The following is a 22294-nucleotide window of genomic DNA, read 5'->3' as shown; positions in this document are numbered from 1 at the left end:
GGTGAGAACTGTCAGGCAGAGGTGACCTCCTTTCGCTTTGCACCTGTGACAGTGGGTGCAGAGCGAGGACGTGTCTCACTGGGGCACCTGTGGCCCCTCTGCGGAGAACTGGGTGCATGTCCTCGCCAACAACACGCCCACTGCATGCCGGGCTGGGGCCTCGCTGGAGGCTTCAATTTTGAGTTTGTCCTTGATTCTTACTTTTTTCGGTTGGAGCCTCTCCACCCTTTCAAAGATGAACTGGGGACAGGGAGTTGCATCACAACGATACTCAAAATCCTAAGAAAGAATGAATGAAGCTGTTCCTTAACATGCAGAAGTGATGAAGAGGGGTTGGAGGGGGTAGAGGGCAGATGGGGCTCGGGCTGGTGGGGGGATGGAAGGGAGGATAGATGGGGAGGGAGGGGGAGGGAGTGGGGATCAAGGCGGATAGAGGGGCGATGGAGAGGGGATGGAGGGAGGCTCTGACAGCAGAGGGCGCCTGCAGCTGAGATTCGTGTGGTGCCTCCAGCTCTGCTGACCGCACTGCCAGGCCCACCGCCAACTGCACCGCTGCTGACCCCGTCCACCAGACACCTGGGCCATCGTAAAATGCCACGAACCCCAAGTTTCTCCTCGTCCAGTCCCACTTGCCAGCTAATGACCTGCCTCTCCCAGGAGTATTCTGAGAAAACAAACTGAACCAGTCCTCCCAAATAAGTTTCGAAATACTCAAAAACAAAACAAAACAAAATCAGCCCACAAGGGAGTTAAATAACTCTTGTCTTGGTAACCTTTCTAGTAATTTTGCAAGAAATCCACATTTTGCCAAATGTTTTATAAAAACTCGGTTTTTTACAGAGCTGCATATATTCCAAAATCGAACGAAAAGCAAGAGAGGTCTTGAAGAGACAGAAAGGAGAGCGGGTAACTGTTTGTTTCCTGCAAGGTTTTGAGGCAGATTCCCTGTTAAATGCTAGTTTGCCCCCCAGTCAGCACCCTGGCGTCCTTTGAAATCAGCAGGGTCCGGGGAAGAGCAGACGCTTAGGCGCAGCATTCAGCTTACTGTGTGAAAGGGCTCCCACTCTTCTCCCCACAGGGACCTTCAGGCCCCCACGTGCATCTGAGGCCAGAGGGCTGGGGGCTCAGGGGCCTGGGAGCGTGAACGCAGCTCACCTGCCCCGTTGTCTGCCCCCACAGCCACAAAGTGCTGAGAGCCATCGAAAGGCAGAAGACCTTCAGTTCCCCTTGACTGAAACGAATGACAAACACTCCATGAAACCCAAAGGACCATACTCTTTACGAATTCCAACTCAGTGAGAGACTCCACTTCTAAATACCATGTGAGTCTAAAATCTTCCCCTTAAAAGTGACTTTTTAAAAACCTTTCATCAAAAGCAAAATTTCTAACAGGTTTCATGGAAGCAAACGTTAACAGTCTTGACAAAGCACAGACCTTAAGCGTTTGGATGATGATCGTTTCCAGAACCATGAGCTCTAGCTTTCTGGGCACCAAGGGAAAGCAACTCCTTAGAAGAAGAAGGAGAAAAGGAAGAAGAGAGAAGGCAACTGTTCCCTCCCGCAGGTGGGCCCCCAGCCCCCACCCGGCGGCTGGTACCCCGGGCCCAGTCTCTCCCTGGGGTGGGGCGGTGGGGGGAGAACGGCAGGTGCGGTGGAGGAGCCCCTCCCAGAACCCAGGCCCCTGAACGAGGATCCGGGGCAGCAGCATTGTCCCAGCCCCCGAGTGTCCCCACCCACATGCTGACGCTCAAGAAATGACCACGAAGGACGGCGAATGCACCCCGCAGAGACCCAGCGACGGAAGGAGCGAGGGGCAGGCGCGGTGAGTCTCTGTGAAGACTGAGCCTGCGCACCACGGCTGGCGCCCAGCTCCAGTTAAAGCGGTTAAACCTGAGAGCCCTACGTTCTGATTTCTGCCAAGGTAAACTCCCTGGGGAGGCCGCAGAAACAGTGTGACCCCTGAGCCTACAACTCACATTGGAAGGAAGCATGAGTTCGTGTGTGCTGGGCTCTGCTAGAAAGTGATGCTTGCCATTATTCTTTCAAACAAAACGGGAAAACTCTGACATTGAAGAGGGGACTCAGATTTTTGGGGTATTTATTGTAATGTCAGAAAAATTGATACAATATGTTAAAATTGGTGCACCTTGCTGCAATATGTGTTTATACATTTAAGGGAAAAATATTTTCTCCTTGTAATAGTACTTTATGTTCATTACAGAATATTTAAAAAATTAACAAAAGAAACTACATTAAATCATCCATTTATCTCATCACCCAGAAATAATTGTTCTTAACTATTTAGTATGTGTTCTTCCAGGTTTCTCAGTTTGTATACTTTATAGTTTTCAAAAATAGGATACTACTGTTTTCCTCTTTTGTAAACCTTTCTTTTTCACTTAACAGAATATTGCCAGCGTGTTTCCAAGTAAGTCAGCCTACAATTATGATTTTGGGTGTTCATAGAATTCTACTTGTGGATTTATCATAATCTACCTAACTGCTCTTCTGCTAACTGAGAATTATTTTGTTTCCAGGTTTTTTCCTCAATTTTTAAGATTGCTGTAAAGATTATCCTTAAACATGCATATTTGCTTCTTCTCAAATTTTCTTTTCCTTACAAAAATTTTCTGGCACTGTTGCACGTATTTTTAAAATTATCAGCACACATTTTTAGGTGGTCTTTCCAAAAGCTCACCCTGGACATCCCACCACTGAACACATAGAAAGGGGTCCTTTCCTTCCTTCACCAATTTGCCTGGAAAAGGAAGATTCTACTATTGTTTTAGTTGTCATTTTTGGAAATCCGGTACTCGAAAGCCTTTTCTCACATTTCTGCTGGCTATTGTATTCATTTAATAAGAAGAAAAAGAATGAGAACACTTCTGTTGAGGAAAAAGCTATCAGGGCACTTGGACTAGGAGACATCTGGGGACAGAGTGTTGATCGGCACCGGGAGACCGAGATGACAGGCAAGTGCTCAGCCTCAGAAAAGGGATACACTTGGGTTTTGCTTCTGAGAAGGGAAGGAGATGGTGCTTGGTGTGAGTCTGGGGCAAAGCGCCCAGTAAATCCCAGTCCCGGGGTCGTCCAAGTGTGTTTAAGAGCAAGGCTGTTCTCCACTGCAGGACCCCTGTGTGTGTGTGTATGTGTGTTTGTGTGTCAGAATTGGAAATAAACTCCGACCGCTCCTCTGGAGTCCTCAAGTCTGAGCTATTTCAGAATTAGCGGAATGGGAATAAACCATGACATGAGTGTGTAAGTCCCCAAGGACACCCCAGAGGTCTGGGGCTGTGATCCTCACCTGGGTTTAAGAATGACAGGTTAGAATTCAAGGGCCAGGAAGATCCTGGACGGGACTTGGACTGCGAGGCCGTGGCTGTGCGTCGAGCGGTTCTGGGGCAGCGCCGCGCTCGGTGTGGATTAACTCCCTCCCCTCGATGACGCGCATAAGCCACACGTGTAACGCCCCTTTCACACTCGTGGGCACAGGTTTCCCTGCGGGGCCGGCTAGGAGGTAAGTGGCTGAGCTGGGGCTGATTCTGGAACCTGCTCCTGACGGCCGCGCACTCACCCTCCGCTCGTAAGGAAGCACCTGGATGTGCACTGCGTGTTTCCACTGGTGATTCTGCTGTTTCTGACTGGTTTCTTAAAAAGTAATGTTTGCATTAAGTGTTTCGAGCATTTTAATAGATGGTGAAAATACTTTCCATTTTCAGTGCTGTTTGTGGGTTTTGCTGGATGTGGCGGAGATCTCAAGGCAGCTCCCAAGCCTCCCCCGCAGGGCCGTGGGTTGTGCAATGCAGCAGCTTGTGGACTGTTCGGTTTGATCCATTTGGAAACGTCCCATAGCGGGTCTCAGAGCTCCTGTGACAGAACCACTCAGGGTCCCACCACTGCGGTGACAGAACTGCTCAGGGTCGCACCGTACTGGGGTGACATCATTGTCTGTGGTAGAAACTTGGAGACGCACAGGAGACTTCCAGGAAATTTAGGTTAAATGTCTCTATAAAGTCAGTTCTTCCACTTCATCAAGTATGTGATGCATTTACCACAGCAAAAACAATGAGGAAGGTGGTCTCTTATCAGTGAGACCCTGCACGTTGTCCTCTGCGTCCAGCTGACTTCAGTTAGCATAGTCAGGATTACCCACGTTGTTGCAAACGGCAGGGTTTCCTGTGTCTTTAAGGGTGAAGAATATGCCATCATATACACACACACATTTTTTATCTGTTCACCCACCACCAGACACTTAGGTTGTTATCATCTCTCGCCTCCCGTGAACAGCGCTGCCATGAACACGGGGTGCAGAAGTCTTGTCAAGAGAATGATTTTACCTGATCACACACCCAGCAGGGGGATTGCTGGAGCACACGGTAGTTCTATTTTTAATTTTTTTGAGGAACCTCCATATTGTTTTCCAAAGTGGTTGCACTGGTTTACATTCTCACCAACTGAACTGTACACCTAAAAACAGTTAAAATAATAAATCTTATGCTACATGTATTTTGTCAATAAAAAACACTGGAAAAAAAAAGAAAGAAGGAAAGGCACCTTTTTAGCAGCAGGGACTGGCTCAGCAGGGCCCTCTGTGTCACGGACCTTGCAGACCTCACGTAACTGAATTCCTCCCTGCGGTCAGCCTGGCCCCAGCTCTGCGTCCGGGCGTGAGACTGGACTGTCCCCGGTCAGGATGATTAATGCACATTTGTCATCCCGCCCTTAGATCAGAACAAGTTAGAATAAGTCAGAAGTAAAAACCAAACAATAAAAAAACCAAAAACCATATGTACCATGAAGGCGAGCTGTTTGTCAAAGATGCTGAAATAGGTGGATGGCCAGGTGGGGAAACGGAGGCCCTGCCTCCAGCCGGGAGGGTGCAGGCGGCAGGGAGGCGGTGGCCGGAGGGCCCACGTGGGCACAGTCCCCTGAGCGTCCATCTCCTGCTGGACGTTGGCGGCTGTAGGCAGAGCTCAGCCCGCCTCACCTGGAGAGGCTGAGGTCGGGAGGGCAGCACTGTTCGCACGAGTGCTTCCTGGAGCGGCAGGTGTCTCTGCGGGTCCTCAGGACCAGCGTGACTCAGCTCCCGCCCGCTGGTGACTCCTCCCATTCCTTCTTCTAGCTTCTCACAGCCCAGGCTGAGGGAATAAGCAGCTTATCGGCATAGCCTGGGTGCATTTTTGCTTTGCCAGCTGGGCTGTGCAGATAATGCGGCCAGCTGCACGCCAACAATGTGTGCAAACAATGTGCAAATGAACACTGTGGCATCAGGACAGTGCGGGCGCCCTAGTCGGAGGCCCAGCCTTGCAGATGTGACAGTGACGAGAGACAGAAATGCAGCCCGGCCCTCGGGGGACGGGCCTGCAGTGGGTCCAGAGTGGAGAACACCGGTCCCGGACGGGGTGAGCGCCCGCGTGGAGGACACTCCCCAGGCCCTGGAATAAAGCTGCGGGGGCTGGGGTTCACCTTTTAGGGAAACAGCACTGTGGCTCGTTCCGTTCATTAGCAGAGGTGAGGAGTGCAGCCTGCAGCCTGGGGACGAGGGAACCACAGGGCGGCTGTCAGTTGTTCAGCAAGGGCTTCACCTCTTAGCCAGCAGACTGCTCGGCCGTGTGTGTCTGTGCGGCTGGATAATATACACGTATGTAACTATAACACACACGATACAGATACGTGTACCCACGGATGAGACAGTCTGTCCTCACGCAGGAGACCATCATGCTAGACTTTATTCTTCAGAGCAGCTTTAGGTTCACAGAAACCTGGGAAGAAGGTTCAGAGGGCTCAGGCACAGCCCCTGGCGGCACGCTTCCCAGTCATCAGCGCCCCCGCCGGACGGAGTGTCTGTTACAGCTGATAAGCCACGTCCTGTCTGGACGCGTCCTCACCACCGAGTCCACGGCTGGCTGTGTCCACTCGTGCTGTCGTGCATTCTGCGGGCACAGACACGTGTGATGAGAAGGACCCACCGTGATGGTGTTACCGGAGTGGCTGCCCGGCTCTGAAACCCTCTTGCCACCTGTCCATCCCCCAGCAACCCCCGGCCACCACTGACTTTCTTTACTGTCTCTGTGGTTCCATCTTTTCAGAATGTCGCAGAGTTGGCATCGAGCATCATAGGCCTTTCAGATCCAGTCCTTTCGCTCAGTGAACGTGAATATAAAGTGCCTCCATGTCTCCTCATGGGCAGGCAGCTCCTTTCTTTTTAGTGCTGAATAACATTCTATTATTATGTCTGGAATGTTGCACTGTTTACTTTTCCATTCATCTGCTGAAGGACATCTTGGTCGTGTCCAGGGTTTGGCAATTATGAATAAAACTGCAATAAACATCTGTGCGCAGGCTTCTGTGTGAACGTAACTTTGAAGCTCCTTTCGGTAAACACCAGGGGGCATGATTACTGGGTAGCATGGTAAGAGAGCGCTTAGCTCCGTGAAAAGCCACCAAACTGTCTTCCAAGTATCGATGCTGTTTTGCGTTCCCACCAGCCGCGAGCCGGTTCCTGTCCCTCCATGTCCTCGCCGGCGCGCGGTGCTGTCAACGTCTGCATTTGGTCCTTCTGATAGGTGAGGAGGCGCCTTGTTGAAACAGTGTCTGTAAACTTAGTGTTAAACGCAGTAGCACTAGAAGAAGACAGGAGATTTACCCGCTACTGAATCACACAGTTTGCATTGAAGTCGTTTCGGCTCCCCGAACCTCAGCTCATCAACTGAGGCGAGTACGATGCTGATGCCTGTGCCGGGGGTTTGTCCGGGTAAAATGCGATGACATCAAGGGTTTGGTAAACTGTGAATTGCTAAATAAGAATTAGTTATTACCTGTATCAGAAGCACTGGATGGAATACTAACTAGAAAAAGAATGGAGAGAAGAAAATGTTGGTAAACTAGTGAGTTTGACACCCCAACAAGACACTGACAATATGCCAATTCATTAATTCATTCATAAATAAACATGACACATTTGTGACACACTTGGACCTCAGGACACAACACGGTCGAGGCAGGCGTGACAAGGACAGAAGCCCTCACCGAAGTGGTTGTAAAGGACCGCAGCCGGAAGTAAGAGAGAAATGCTGTGTCATTCAGTTGATAATGTCACTTACCAAATAGCCCACATTCAACCAGCCTCAACGAGAAAGTCAGAGCACCCCGGGCTCTGGGATTAAACTACGGATCTCCGGCAGGTATCCGACCTCCTTCCCGCAGACGTCAGCGGCTCGAGACCAAAGCGTCACCTCAGCGACTCTTACATTTGCTCAGTACCTGGACAGGCTTCCTCTCCTGCTGGACACGCTGCCCGGGAAGAGCTGCGGCAGGGGCGGCCGTGACTCAGCGTGGCGGGGGCCGGCACCCCGCGCCCAGCGGGGTGGCTCAGAGGCTCGTGCTCGCCCTCCGGCTGGAGTGGAGGACTGGGCCACTGGGCGTCCTGTAAACGATGCAGTCACAGCGAGGGAAAGTGCATCTGTTTGCTTCTCGCAGACGAGTGCAAGTGCATACCTCTCCTCAAGTTCGCGCTGCTCCTCAGAGCGGCAGTGACGCCTCCCCTTCCTCCTGGAGCCTTCAGCTCACCCAGCTACGAGGTCACCACACCACCGGGTTTGATGAGACCTCTTCCCAGGGCTTTGTCGGGTCCAAGATGTTACTCTATTTTATAAGGAAATGCATTTTTTGAATAGGCAGTGGATAGTCCGCGTTTCCCTGGAGGATGTGGCCTGCCCTCACACGGGTCAGGAGGCCCCAGCCGTCTGCAGGGGGACCTGGCGGTGTTGTCTTCTCTTACCTCCAAACATGTGTTAGTAGCCTGCTTGCTCTCAGAGGGGAGCTTCGCGTGCCGACCAGGCCTTCAAGCAGGCAGGCTCGTGGGCTTTCTCTCTGGTTCTTGAACTGGTGCACCCACCACTGTCTAACCCACGGCTGATCCTCCCCGGACGTCCTGCAGGTGCATTTCAGAGGGCGAGTCAGACCCATGAAAGAGAACGGACAAGGACTCACATCAGCTCTGACTCTCAGAACCACGACCAGAATGTTTACCTCAACCCCAAATTTCACTCAGCCCAGCACTCACCTGTTCTGGAAACTTTACCCATCAGAGCATCCAAATGCAGACATGCACATGAGTGCATCACCCTGCCCATCTGCAGATGGTCCTAACTCACCTGTGCGGGTCTAACTCACCTGTGTGGGTCTAACTCACCTTCTGTGGGTCCTAACTCACCTTCTGTGGGTCCTAACTCACCTGTGTGGGTCCTAACTCACCTTCTGTGGGTCCTAACTCACCTTCTGTGGGTCCTAACTCACTTATGTGGGTCCTAACTCACTTCTGTGGGTCTAACTCACCTCTGTGGGTCCTAACTCACCTTCTGTGGGTCCTAACTCACTTGTGTGGGTCTAACTCACCTCTGTGGGTCCTAACTCACCTGTGTGGGTCTTAACTCACCTGCGTGGGTCCTAACTCACCTGTGTGGGTCCTAACTCACTTATGTGGGTCTAACTCACCTGTGTGGGTCTAACTCACCTGTGTGGGTCTTAACTCACCTGTGTGGGTCTAACTCACCTGTGTGGGTCCTAACTCACTTATGTGGGTCTAACTCACCTGTGTGGGTCTAACTCACCTCTGTGGGTCCTAACTCACCTTCTGTGGGTCCTAACTCACGTATGTGGGTCCTAACTCACCTGTGTGGGTCCTAACTCACCTGTGTGGGTCTAACTCACCTGTGAGGGTCCTAACTCACTTATGTGGGTCTAACTCACCTGTGTGGGTCTAACTCACCTCTGTGGGTCCTAACTCACCTTCTGTGGGTCCTAACTCACGTATGTGGGTCCTAACTCACCTGTGTGGGTCTAACTCACCTGTGTGGGTCCTAACTCACCTGTGTGGGTCCTAACTCACTTATGTGGGTCTAACTCACCTGCGTGGGTCCTAACTCACTTATGTGGGTCTAACTCACCTCTGTGGGCCTAACTCACCTGTGAGGGTCCTAACTCACCTCTGTGGGCCTAACTCACCTGTGTGGGTCCTAACTCACTTATGTGGGTCTAACTCACCTGTGTGGGTCTAACTCACCTGTGAGGGTCCTAACTCACCTCTGTGGGCCTAACTCACCTGTGAGGGTCCTAACTCACCTCTGTGGGTCTAACTCACCTGTGAGGGTCCTAACTCACCTCTGTGGGCCTAACTCACCTGTGTGGGTCCTAACTCACTTATGTGGGTCTAACTCACCTGTGTGGGTCTAACTCACCTGTGAGGGTCCTAACTCACCTGTGTGGGTCTAACTCACCTGTGAGGGTCCTAACTCACCTCTGTGGGCCTAACTCACCTGTGTGGGTCCTAACTCACCTGTGAGGGTCCTAACTCACCTCTGTGGGCCTAACTCACCTGTGTGGGTCTAACTCACCTGTGTGGGTCCTAACTCACCTGTGTGGGTCCTAACTCTCTTATGTGGGTCTAACTCACCTGCATGGGTCCTAACTCACTTATGTGGGTCTAACTCACCTGTGTGGGTCTAACTCACCTGTGAGGGTCCTAACTCACCTCTGTGGGTCCTAACTCATCCTCAGACTTCCCTCACCTGCTGTCTCTCAGCAATGACCTTATACGTGCACCAATATTGAGAAAGTGTGGATGCTGTGGGTGACAGGGACGGAGTTACTTACATTCCTTGAGCTTTGGTGTAATACTTCCTAAAATGGGACAATGACACCCCCTTCCCTGGAGGTGGGAACCCCCATTTCTCAGGGACCAGAAATGCCAATGGCCCCCACTTCCTGGGGGGCACAGTGGACCCCAGGAGTTAAAACTGAAGTTGGATTTGTGATTGAGTGGCCAGGGAAAGGCTTTTGGTCCCAAGGAGAAGACGTCCCCATTCCTTTCACCTGAGTCTGTTTCACACTGTTGCCATGTACCCTGTGGGCACTGGGGGACAATGAGGCGAGGGTCAGGGAGCATCCTGGATGAAATGAACCTGAGTCACGTTCCTCTGTCCATTAACCAGCAAGAGGTGCCTCTTACACGGCACCCAGTATCCTGCAGGGATGAAATTTAGTGCAGGGACTTTCTGGGCTACCCCTTTGCATGTTTAGGGGGGAGGGCTCCATGGTGCTGCTTCTCCAGATTTTGTATTTCAGGCCCCCATCCCAACTCTGCATCTTCTCAGGTGTGCTGACCCTTCACATGGAGACGAGGCACCTGGTCACGTGAGGACCCAGCGATACCAGGCCTGCAAGTGCTTCGGATTGACAGGACCCTGCGCATTCAGGAGGCAGACGGCGCCAGCTGGCTCACCCGGATGCAGCCTTTACGTCCACAGCCCCCCAAGGCTCCCTGTCGTCCTGGCGCTTGAATGCCCTGGGCCTTCACGAGGCTGCCGCTCGAGTCGGGTGTGGGAATGCTGATGAGGATGGATATCAACAGAGTTTTGTGTAAGAGGAAGCCAGTGGGTTTTGTGCAAGTTTAAAGGAAAAAGGACTTGAATGTACAAAAGTCACCAAAACCCAGGCTCATGTTTTACTGCTTTGTTTTCAGGCCCTGTTGCTGCATCACGTGTTTACACGCGATGTCACTGTCAGACTCACCGACTGCAGCAGATTTGGAGACTTGCAGATCACGGAACCCTAGGAGCTGGATGCTAGACACTACCTGGGGGAGGACCGTGCTTCCCGTGAGACGGATACTTCACTGACAGTGTCCGACGGCAGAAACACTCCTGCACAGCCACGCCGGGCACGGCCACGCCGGGCACGGCCTCCTTTGTCGTTTTCTTTGAGGGAAGCATATTTGCAATAAAACTGACACACAAGAATCTGCTTGTGCTGACCACCCGCAAGTCTCCCTCGTCCGTGAGGCTCTGCCCGGTCCGACTCACGGGGCCACATCTCAGTCTTCCAGGTGTCCCCAGGGAGCCAGGCAGAGGCCTCTCACAGGGAAGGGGAAGCTGGTGGCCTGACCCTAGCTGGCACGCCGGCCACGCCCAGGACGCTGTCCACCGCTGGCTGCGGGGTCCAGCACAGGGGACACTTTCCTGATCACTGCGGGTTATTTGAGGGGTTCGTGGAGACGTTTCTTGTGGACGTCACGAGCTCCTTAGGAAGCTGTAATAAACCCTCGTTTGTGCGTGGCTTCTGCGTGTCACACCTCTCGTGACCCCGCCCGTGCAGCCCCACCACAGAGGGAGGCCCCGCTTTCCATGTGCGCGGATGAGCAGGCCCTGTGGGCAGCAGGTGTGGTGTCTGCTCCCTCCCCCCAAGAGGCCCTTTTCCTCTCCAGTGCACAGCGTCTGCACTGGTCAGGTTCTCCAGAGAACAGAGCCAGAGGACATGTCCACAGGAGTCAGGGACAAGCAACGGTGGAGGCTGACAAGTCCCCAGACCTGCCGGACGAGCCTGCACACTGGAGGCCACCAGGCAGGAGGAGTTCGTCTACACAGGAAAAGGCTGGCCCTTTTGTTCCTTCAGGTCTTCAACTGATTGCACGAGGCCCACTATGTTGGGAGGCAGCCTGTTTGCTCCGTCTGCAGATTTACATGCTAATCTCATCCAAAGCACCTTCACAGACACACCCAGAAGGATGTTTCATCAAATATCTCGGCATTCGTGGCCCCATCAAGCAGACAAATAAAATCACCCATCTCAGCATCTTAGAACTCTGTCCTTTCTCCTCACAGCAAAGTTGTTTCTGAACAACATGCTCATCATGGGGCCTGATGACTGGGCCCCTCCAGGAATGGCCAGGAGCCCACAGGGTGCCTGGCGTCCTGCTGATGACACTTCAGACTCTCGCTGGCTGGTCACAAGCACCCACAGTGAGCGTCCTGCCTCCCTGCTGCAGGGAAGAAAGGGGACGTCTGTGAGAGGCGAGGGTTGCAGTGGCCACTGTACCGGCATCTGGTCAGGGTCGGCTCCAGCGACTGGGTGCCCCCTCCACTGCTGGACACGCACCTGGGCAGGTGCCGGCTCCGGGGGTGGGAAGGGCTGGAGGGCATGCAGCCAGGTAGGGCCGGGGCTCAGGGCTGCTGAGAAGGCTGGTTTCCCCAGAGAGAAAGGCTGGAGCAGCTCCACAGAGAAGAGGCAGAACTGATGAGCCAAGAGGCGAGGCAACAGATGGACCGAGGCTCCTGGTTCGGCCCCGCCCTGGCTGTCCTCCCGCCCTCTCCGACTGCATGGCTCCTTCAAGTAAGTTCCTGTTTCTGCTTCAACTCGCCGGTGGGAGCTCTGCTCTAGACCAGCAAATAGACAGTGATGGAAAGACCCCCGCCCGCCTTGCTGGCGCTCCCCGAGGCGGGTCGTTGCCGCCCTCGGCGAGCTGGGTTTCCACGTGCCTAAGCTCCGACAGCTGAGCTCCACGCCAGGCTGTGGGCCCCGCCCCCTCCCCGAGGGGAGGCACTCGGGGACTGGTCCTCTCCTTTTCTGTCACCGCACAAATCATGCTGAGGCTGTTTACTCGCATCTCTGAGCCTGCAGGAGCAGAAGCCCAGTGCACATCCCGGGAGGGCTGCGTTTGCACCCAGAGCAGCCCCGCGCCTGTCTGCGGTCCCACACGGGCGTCAGCTTCGTCTTACGGGGAGGAGCAGGCTCAGGACACAATTTCCTCATCCCCTCCCTGTGGAATGTTCCAGGGCTGGATTTTCCAAAGCCTGGGGTCCTACCACCCACCCCCAGGCCCACCAAACCTCCGTGGCAGCCGCCGCCTTCCAGGACCGACCCACGCCTGCGGAAGAAGGTGACAAACACCCGGTCATGTTCGTCTGAGAGCGCTGACTCTGAGGACTTCGTAGGTCAGGTATGAGCAAAGAGAAGTGACCTTGCTTTAGAAAACGCAGTGTCTCAGATCTTCAGAGGGTTTCCATCAATATTCAAGCCTGATTCTTCCAGGACGTAACACAATTACCACGGTGAGGAGACAGTGAATCACCCAGCTGACTCACCTACTGACTTCAAGCAAAAGTCGGAAATTGAATTTTAATGTGTTATCGGTGAGGCCACTTGCTCAGGGGCCAGAGTGTGAACCTGAAACCCAGTCACAGGCTTCGGCAGGATGGCCTCCGCCCCTGGGGCTGCGCTGGGACCCCGCTCCTGGGGGCGCCGCGCCGCCCTGCCCAGCTCCCTGACTCGGGCCAGAGGCAGAGCCACGGCCTCTCGTGAACGAGACTCCGGGAAAACGAGGCTCTTCTTCCGAGGCTGCTTCCGAGGCAGCCTGCGGTACTGCAGCTTCACGACGACAGCTGCTGCGAATCTGTTCCTCACGGGGCTTTCTTACTCTTGCCGACGACGCTAGGGCTTCACATGAAACCCACAAAACATGGGAGAAGATTGGCGTCTTTAAAGTGATCGAGTCTTTCAATTCAGTTAGGTCTTCAATTCCTTTCCATGACATGTTCTGGATTTTTGCCTGAAAGTCTCACGGTCTTTTGCCCAACGTGTCACTATTTGACACTGCAAGTCACTGTAAAGGTATCTTTTGAGGCCTGTTTTCTGACTGCTTGTTGCTGGTAGGCAGAGATAAAACGTTTCTGAGTGCGGGTCTTTATCCAATGTCTTGCCAAATTCAGTGACTGATTTTTAAACTTCTCTGTTTACTATATTGGGTTTTCTACATACATAATCAGGGCTCCTACACTTAAGGGTGGACGTATGTTTTCCTTTCCAGCCCTCGTGTATTATTCCTTATTCTTGTCTCCGTCCCCGCTGGTTAAATGCCAGCAGTGACAGGGTTTCTTGCCTCCTCCCTGACCTCGCGAGCGAGGGAGGCCCACCCCCTGCAGGTTCGCACACAGCCGCCTGCAGGCTGAGAAGGGGCCTTCTCTTCCCAGTTTGCCGAGTCTTTTCCGCTGATGTTGTGCGTTCTGTGTGTGTGTGTGTGCGTGCGCACGGCGTTTCATCGAGGACGGTCTTCTGCGTCAGCTGCTGGGATTCCTCTTTGCTCGGCTGCTGCGGTGACCTGGCTGGTTGGCCTCGGGACGCCCACCGCTTCCTCTCCTTGCTGAGTTCTTGCTGCCTTTTCTGTTAGGTACTCGAGATGTGTTTTTAAACCAGACAGTACAACTGAGGATTTGTCCGTTACGTTTTGTTGTTTTCCCCAGCTTCGCTGAGGTGTAATCGACAAGAGCTGTACATTTTTAAGGAACGCACTGTGGTGTTTTGACGTCCGTACACTCTGTGAAGCGGTTCCCACGGTCAAGCTAACTCACTCACCGTCACCTCTCACAGTTACCGTTTTTTCACTTGTTGGTGTGGTGAGAACACAAGATCTACTCTGTCAGTAAACGTCAAGTACACGAAACAGTTATTAGCTCCAGGCACTGTGCTGTGCCTGTGATGTGCCCAGAACGAACTCGCTTAATAACTGAGCTTGTCCCCTCTGAGTCACGTCCCCACCCTCAGGCCCTGGTCACCGCTTACTGCAGGCTTCCCGTTTCCTGCCCAAACTCTCACGGCAGTCTGATCCTTGTGCATACTGTCACAGATACGGTAAAGTCTGTGTCTGACGGGCCCCTCGGGTCTGACTTCTGTTTTCCTCTGTGCTCCTTGGATGCAGGGACGTTTTTGATTGAATGCTGGACATTTCATGTAATAATCTTAGGCATAATTTGAGGCTCTGGCTGCTTTATTCCTTCACAATAATTTAAGTTTTCTTCTGACATAGCCTGGTCTAAAGGGACAGATGACTTTACGACAATCGGGGAAGGAAAAGTTGGGGACGTTCTCTATTTCCTGTTTTTCCTTGTTTCTGGGATGTGGAAATTTGAGCCTCGACTGTGTTCCTGTGTCCCTGCTCCAGAATGAAACGGAAACCTAACGACTGTCCCTCTGTCCTCTGAGGCTTCCGAACCTCCAGCATGGTTTCTGGTTTCTCATCATCAGACTCGCCTCCAGGGGAAAACCACCCTCAGACTCTCGCCGTCCCCGGGCCCCTCCCCCGGCCCGGCCGTGGATGTCCTCAGCCCACAGCCTCCAGGGCGCTCGGCCACCTGCTCCAGGTGCAGCCGCCGCTGCCGGTGGGGCCCCGGTCCACACACGACTTTCCTCCTCCTCTGGGCTGGCGACACCTCTGCCTCACTTGAGACCTGGGTCCTGGGCTCTGTGGGCTTGGCTGTCCTCCTGGAACGTCCCCCGAAAACCACAGGAGAGTCCAGTGCCTGAGCTTGGGTGTACGCTTCTCTCTCAGATTTAAGGACCTACTGTTGGAAAACCACACAGGTCTCAGGGTGAGGCAGGAAGCGTGCAGGGGCCCTGGTCCTGCCCTTCTTGGGGTGAACAGGAGACAGGCCCCGGGGTGTCAGGGTGGCCTCCGCTCCGCCTGCGCCAGGCTGACAGCAGAGGGCGTTGAAGCGTCGTCCCCGGAGTTCCCAGGGGCCCGGGGAATATGTTATCCCTCAAAATGGTTGGTTGGAATTGCATTTCTAAGGGATTTTACATTCTGTCTGAACTTTTACAGAGGCGGCGTTAGGTCCCCGTGGGACTGGCCGTGTCTCTGCGGGGCGGCGCTCAGGGCAAGCCCCTCCCTTAGCTGATTACCTGGCGCAGGGGCGTTAAGGCGTCACTGATGCCACGGTGGAGACCAGACGACCAATACTGAATGAGGTTTCACTTCAACTCGGAGAGAAATGGGCTCTCTCTCCACACCAGAGCAGGCACTGCCACACCTTCAGGGCCGCGGGTGACAAGGAGCTGCACTGTTTAGGGCGTGTGGTTCCAGGAGGCAGAGAACCAGCTGTGGCACAGGGCCATTCTCTGAGCCTGACGCAGGGCCGATGACCATCCAAAGCTAGTAGGATGTCCGGCTGGTCAGGGACGGGCGGGTGGCCCGCGGACGGTGGGACAGTATGTTTGCAGCATTGGAGGAGGGGAGAGGTAGGGAAGGACCCACATCCTTCTGTCGAAGGAAGGGTTGAGCCTTGTGGGCTTTGGGCTCAGTGGTTCCTGGAGAAGCTGACTGTGAGATGGACATCACTGTTCAGGAGGGTCAGTGAGGGGCTCTGAAGACCCCTGTCTGCCTACGGGAGGAACAAGGAAGGACGGGGCCCAGGGAGAGGTCAGCCCCATGGGCCAGACAGGGGCTCCAAAGCTGAAGGCCCTTCAGACCCGTCCAGGCTCAGGAGGAGGCCCGGGTCGCTGCAGTGTGGGCTGCCGGGAGTGGGGCCAGACGCAGCCTCGGCGCTGTGTGGGGGCGGCTGGGGGAGCACCCAGTCCTGCACCCACACGGCCGGACCCCTTGTCCTCACGTGGGCTCCGGGGCCTCTCTCCCCTGGCTGGTGGGGGGAAGGGAAGGCTGCTTCCACGGCTGCAGCCCTGGGGAGGCTTGGGTCTCAGGCCCACATGGGGACCACGAGCACCTGCCCCACCTTCCACCGCGGGTCCCTTGCCCTCAGCTGTCACCTGCGCCAGCCGTGGGGCGTGACCTGGGCCTCGTCCCCGAGGGGCAGACACCTGCTGACCACGCCCTCCTCGGCCAGCTGTTGCCCAGTCCCCTGGCCGTCCGGCTGTCTGGTGCTCCTCCCTGCCCCTCCTCTGACCTCTGCCAGTTGTCCCGTCATGGGGACCTGGGCCAGTGGCACCACAGCCCTGGTTCCCCGGCTCTCTTGGTGCTGCTGGAACCACCATAGCCCTGGAGCCAGGGCCCTCGGTTGCCAGAGCCGGCTCTGCAGGGCTGGACACACGGCCCCGCCGGCGACGCGGAGGATGGACAGCGGACTCCCCAGCTTCCCAAGCACGTTGCCCACACCCTCTGGGGCTGCCGCGGGGACACAGAGAAGGGGCAGCTGAGGGACTGAGGGGCTCGCCGCACTCCCCGACCCCTCAGCTCTGACCTTCACCGTGTCGCTTGGCCTGGCAGCTTCCAGGAGGCATGGAGGTGGGACCAGCAGGTCCCCTCACCACCTTTGCTCTGAAGTTGATCCCTTTGACTGGTGGTTGATGGGATGGGTACAGCTTTCTGCACACAGTCAGGCTGATTCTGGCTAAGGCCTCGGGCAGCCAGCACCTGCACACACGTCTGTGTCCAAACGCAGCGGGGCCCTCAGGGAAAGGGCCGCAGTGCAGCCCCTGGGACCCTCATGGCTTCTCTTCCTGTGGGTGTGATGTCATCAGTGCCGCGTGTGTGGGGACGTCCAGCTGGCTGGGCACTCGGGGCTGCAATGCGGCAGAGTGAGCTGGCGTCCCAGTTCTGAGGCCCAGCTATAAATACATACTGTTTTCTGCTCCGAGTGAAATGAAGACCCTCTCTGTGTGCCTCTGCTGACGAGGGCGGAGACACGCTTCCAGAGGCCAGTGGCCGCAGGTGCCCCGCCTGGGCCCTTGTCACGCCGCCCTGGAAAGCAGGTCACATCGGAGACAGGCAGCAAGGGAGGGTCTCGTGTCCTCCCTCACGTGTGAAAGTTCTATTTATTTCTTTGTTCAGTTGGTTTTCTTTTCTGGCCGGTTTCGTAGTCACTGAAACAGATGCACCCCTCAGGGGCCGCGGCGTTCCTTCGGGGCAGGGCCGGCACTCGTGGGACCAGGACCAGGGTCGTGGGGTCCCCCACCTGCGCACACACGTGGTGCCCCCACGGGTGTGAGGACGTGCGCCCCGTGGTCTGAATGTCTATTTTCCGCTTTCTTAGGGCTGTAGGTGTGTCAGAGGCACAGGGACGGGACCTGCAGGAGGGAAGGAAGTCTCAGCAGACGCTGCAAACCCAGCGGATCCAGTGCTTGGTCCACAACGAGCCACCCGCCAAGAGTTTGCAGAAGGGCGACCGTCGGATTTGGCAAGAGAATGACAGTCACGGGAATGGAAGCTCTGCTGCAACACGCAGCCTTCTTAAATCCTTGCCACGGAGCTAGCTGAAGAAGTCGCAGGCGTTTCTCATTGACCAGTTTTGATTTTTTGGTTTGTTTGTTTGTTTGTTTGTTTTTTATGGTCAGTTTCCTAGGAGCCTCAGGGACAGGGACTGTCTTTTCAAAATTAAATGTTGTAATTACTCCCAGAGCCAGGGTGGCGGAAAAATCCAGAAACCTGAAGCAAATGTTGGATTTCTGCTGGAAAGGATGAAGCCACATGCCTGCCCCACTGGCACCATGGGGCCCTGAGCCTCCAGGTAAAAACGTGCTTGGGGGAGGCGGCTCGGAGCCGCGCCCAGACGTGCGGATTCCAGGCTCGACTTTTTAAGCAGTTGTGTGATTTGAACGTGTCCCTCAAATTCCTTGAGCTACGGTTTTCTCGTGAAAGTAGAAATATTGAAAAACTCTAGCCTGTCATAACCTCATATAAAGATGAGATGAAGAAGTGTGCTTGAAAGTATTTCAAAGCCCCTGTGTGTGTGCATGTGTGTAGATGTGTACACCTGTGTGTGTTCACATGTGTGTATGTGTGTGCACCTGCGTGTGTGCTCACCTGTGTGCACAGATGTGTGTGCACCTGTGTGTATGTGTACACCTGTGTGTACACCTGCGTGCGTGCACCCGTGTGTGCACATGTGTGTATTGTACACCTGTGTGTGTGCACCTTCCTGTGTGTGCACCTGTGTGTGTGTATGTGTACACCTGTGTGTACACCTGTGTGTGTGTGCACCTGCGTGTGAGCACATATGATGTTCGGCTTCTAACCCACTTTAACAAATGGGTCTCCCTAGAGACAGGGAGTTGCCATCACTGCCGCCTCTCCGTCTCCCCAGAGCATGAAATACTCAGAACTTTCGTATCGACCAGCCCATCACCGTTTTCTACGCCCAGTGACAGAGGTTAAATGATTGGACGTAATAATACCTTAGATCTTTCATTACCTACAAAGGTTGACATCATTTCTTTATCAGCACATTTTTTTTGCCAAACAAGTGGGCTTATGAATCGTTGATCTGCGTGCCGGCTTCTCAGGGCCAGCGCACAACACTGGCAGCTCTGAGACCCACAAACACCCACGACCAACACCTCCAGAATCCTGCAGGCCTGTAGGACCCGGGAAAATCCCCAGCAGGAAAGCTCAGCTCAGCACTCTGCGGAGGAACCACGTCCTCCCTTCCTGGCTCCACACTACGGTGCAGAAGCTGCCGGACTCGCGCATACCCCCCCATCGGGAGCTGCCCGGACGCGGTCCCCCCGCGTCACCACGGGCTCCTTCTCCAGGTGGATTTTAGCGTCATGTTGACGCTGCATGCTGACTCCTGTGCCGTCCAGGGGAGCAGGCAGTCCGGACAAAGGGGACCGAGCAGTGCTGACCAGTCCCCTCACTGGAGCCTCCGGGCTCAGCAAAGCACACATTCTCCTCCACTTTGCTCTTCACCTGTTTCTTCACCAGGTCTCACCAATTTGTACGTTTCCCGACTTTCACTAACTTTATTTCTGCCGTACTCCCTGGATGTTTATGACTCACCCAATGCAGCCCATTCATCTTCGGTTTAACACTTCTCACTCGAAGTACACAAACTGGCATCATGCCTGCTGTTAAACTGGAGCTGAACTCAGGTCGGGCTGTTGTCTGAGGTGGTGGCTGCCGGCTTCTGTGGTCATCTATGTTTGAATTAACCGAATTAAAATTTACATCCAGGTTCCCAGCCACACTAGACAAGTTCCAGGTGCCGGGGCCACAGCCCAGGAACGTCCCCACCACTGGAGAGTTCGGTGGGACAGAGCAGGCGAGAACGTCAGTCAAACTGGGGGCTCGTCTAGTTACCAGCTCTGCGCCCTGCACAGAAAGCAGGAGCAGAGGGGACGCTTTCTAACTCCATCTGTGAGGCCAGCATCACTCTAACACCTGAACCAGAGGAAGACATTGCATGAAAGGAAAACCAGAATCCAGTATCTCTTAAGAACACAGATGCAAAAATCTTCAACAGATACTAGCAAACTGAATCCAACAGTGTGTAAAAAGAATCAAACGCCACGGCAAAGCGGGATCCGTCCCCGGCATTCCAGGCTGGTTCAACATTCAAAACCCGGTCGGTATAACTCACGGCAGCACAGGCTGTCAGGAATGCCACACAGTCGCGCTAAATGACGCAGCAGACGAGCCTGAGAAAACTCAGCACTTGTCAGGATTCATGAGAAAAACGCTCAGCAAACTGGGCCTGGAGAGAAGGGCCCTCACTCGACAGAGGACGCCACAAAACCTGCAACTCACATCTCACTCAGTGGTGAGATCCCCAGTCAAGGTCCCAGCCAGCCGTTTTGTGGATATTGACAAACTGATTCTAAACTTCATCTGAAGAGGAAAACCCGGACCAGCCAACACAGTATTGAAGGACAGAGTAACGCTGGAGAACGGACGACACCAACCTCAGGAGCACCACAGGGCCCCCGGCGGCAACGGCGTTGGCAGAAGAATAGACATTCAGATCAACAGAACAGAGCAGAGAGCCCCAGAATGGACCCACGTGAATAAAGTGAGCTTCTTTTGACAAAGAAGAAAAGATCTTTTCATCATGAGATGCGGAACAATTGAATGTCCTCATGGGAATAAAAACTGAGTCTATACACAGACATTACACCTTTCACAAAAATTAACTCAAAATGGATAATGGATAGAAATGTGAGATGCAGTATTATAAACCTTTAAAAAGAAAACAGGAGAAACATTTTGCAGCTTTGGGTGGGGTGATGGTTCTCATGCACGACACCAGAAATGCGAGGAGGTAAGAAGTGCAACCCGAGAAGAAATGCAGGCAGTGACCAGAGACTCCAGCTCTCCTACGTGTGTGTGAACAGCCTCACTGAAGGGGGTGGAAAAGCCCTGACCTCATCTCTTGGAAGGCCGTGGGGTCTCACGGCAAAGGAACGGCACATGAGCCCCACGCGAGGCTACACAGGTTGTGTTCCGGGGAGACCAAGTGGTAACTCTGGTGCCAGGACACACACGCACTGGAAATGCACAACCAGGCTCATGAGTGGTGGGTGGTGGGTGGTGGGTGCTGGGCGCCAGGCACCCCTGCGGCAGTGGACGTCTATGGAGGAGCACGAGAGGGAGGCAGGGGGCCCACATGGTGGTGGATTGGAGCTGGAGACGTCAGTGTGAACTCACGCTTAGTGTAATGTAGACGCGGAGAGTTACATACGGAAATATTTAGTGAAATGTATCTCTACGTGGGTTAATGGACACATTTTTCTTGCTCTGCCAGCTGACAGGGTCTAAAAGAAACAACAGCCCAGCTGCAACTTGCACACCCAGCACCAGACCTTGGTTTCTAAGACCATTTCCCAGTGAGAGGAACCAGGGCTGCATGGAGAATCGGCTGATCCTAGGGCAGGCGCGAGAAATGCCTAAGGTGAGCTTCCTTCTGTGCCGGGAAGTAAAGACGAGACCAAGAACATACAAAGACAGCAGTCCACTGACAGGGTGGTGAGGGAGCAGGCCCAGCGGAAGGCTCCGTGGCCAAAGCTGGAGCAATTAGAGCAAGAAAATGAGTGAATTAATGTTGGATTATAATCTGAAGTGTGAGCCCACACTGGAGTGAGCGACTGAATCAGCAGACACGGTGGTGCGGAGGACAGCCCCCCGATGCAGAAAACCCCCAAATAATGCACGTGGATGCTGCCGTCCCAGGAAGGGGAGGGAGTCCCGCCCCTCATGTGAGGCCTGCACCTGCGACTTCCCTCCGAGTCCGGGCGGAGTGAGGGAGGGGCGTCCACGCGGGGAAGGCTGACGATGCTGCTGGAGGCAGGTGCGTGAGGCCAGCAGCAGCGCCCTCAATGCCGCGAGATGGAGACAGCACTTCGCCTCTGCAGCCTTCCTGCTGGGAACCCACAAACTCACCCCTTTCACCAAAGAAGTCATAACACTTTCAATTATGGGTATCCCACAAACTGCCTGACCAGAATTCCTCAGAACTGCCAACGTCCACAGAAAGCAGGAAGGTCTGATAAGCCACCACGTCCAAGAGGAGACCAAGGGGCCATGACAACTGAGTGTCCTGGGTGGGGACCCTGGAGCAGAAAGGGACATCAGGTAAAAACCAAGGGACCTGGAAGGAGCTGCGGGCGTTACTCAGTGGGGGCTCCCAATTGTCACAAACGTGCTGATGGGACAGTTAATAACAGTGCTAACCACCGTGCATAACGTAAGATGGTCACAACAGAGGAGCCTGCGTGCAGGGCCCATGGGGACTCCCTGCACTAAATTTGCTACTTTACCACAAATCTGAAGCTGTTCTACAAACTAAGGTCTACTTTTTTAAAAGATGAAAAGATGATATTGGTAATTCCTCAATTGTATTCAGAGATGTGTTGGCACCTTTCTCTCAGTTGTTGACAGAATAAGAAGAGAAACCTCCATTGAGGACCCAGAAGACATGAGTAACACTGTTAACAAACTGGACTTAATTTTCACTTACAG

At 54.0% G+C, this 22294-nt stretch overlaps 1 long non-coding RNA gene across 1 annotated transcript; it reads left to right on the top strand.

Moving 5' to 3' along the window:
• Positions 1-1432: 1432 nt before the first annotated feature.
• Positions 1433-11115, top strand: LOC116668857. Its single transcript, XR_004326057.1, has 4 exons — positions 1433-1921; positions 6489-6566; positions 10155-10419; positions 10523-11115. It is a non-coding gene; the product is annotated as an uncharacterized LOC116668857 (long non-coding RNA).
• Positions 11116-22294: the final 11179 nt, after the last annotated feature.

The sequence above is a fragment of the Camelus ferus genome, chromosome 15 (assembly GCF_009834535.1).
Source record: "Camelus ferus isolate YT-003-E chromosome 15, BCGSAC_Cfer_1.0, whole genome shotgun sequence".
Taxonomy (NCBI): domain Eukaryota; kingdom Metazoa; phylum Chordata; class Mammalia; order Artiodactyla; family Camelidae; genus Camelus; species Camelus ferus.
The sequence above is the reverse complement of the archived record's forward strand: the minus strand, read 5'-3'. Positions and strand labels throughout refer to the sequence as shown.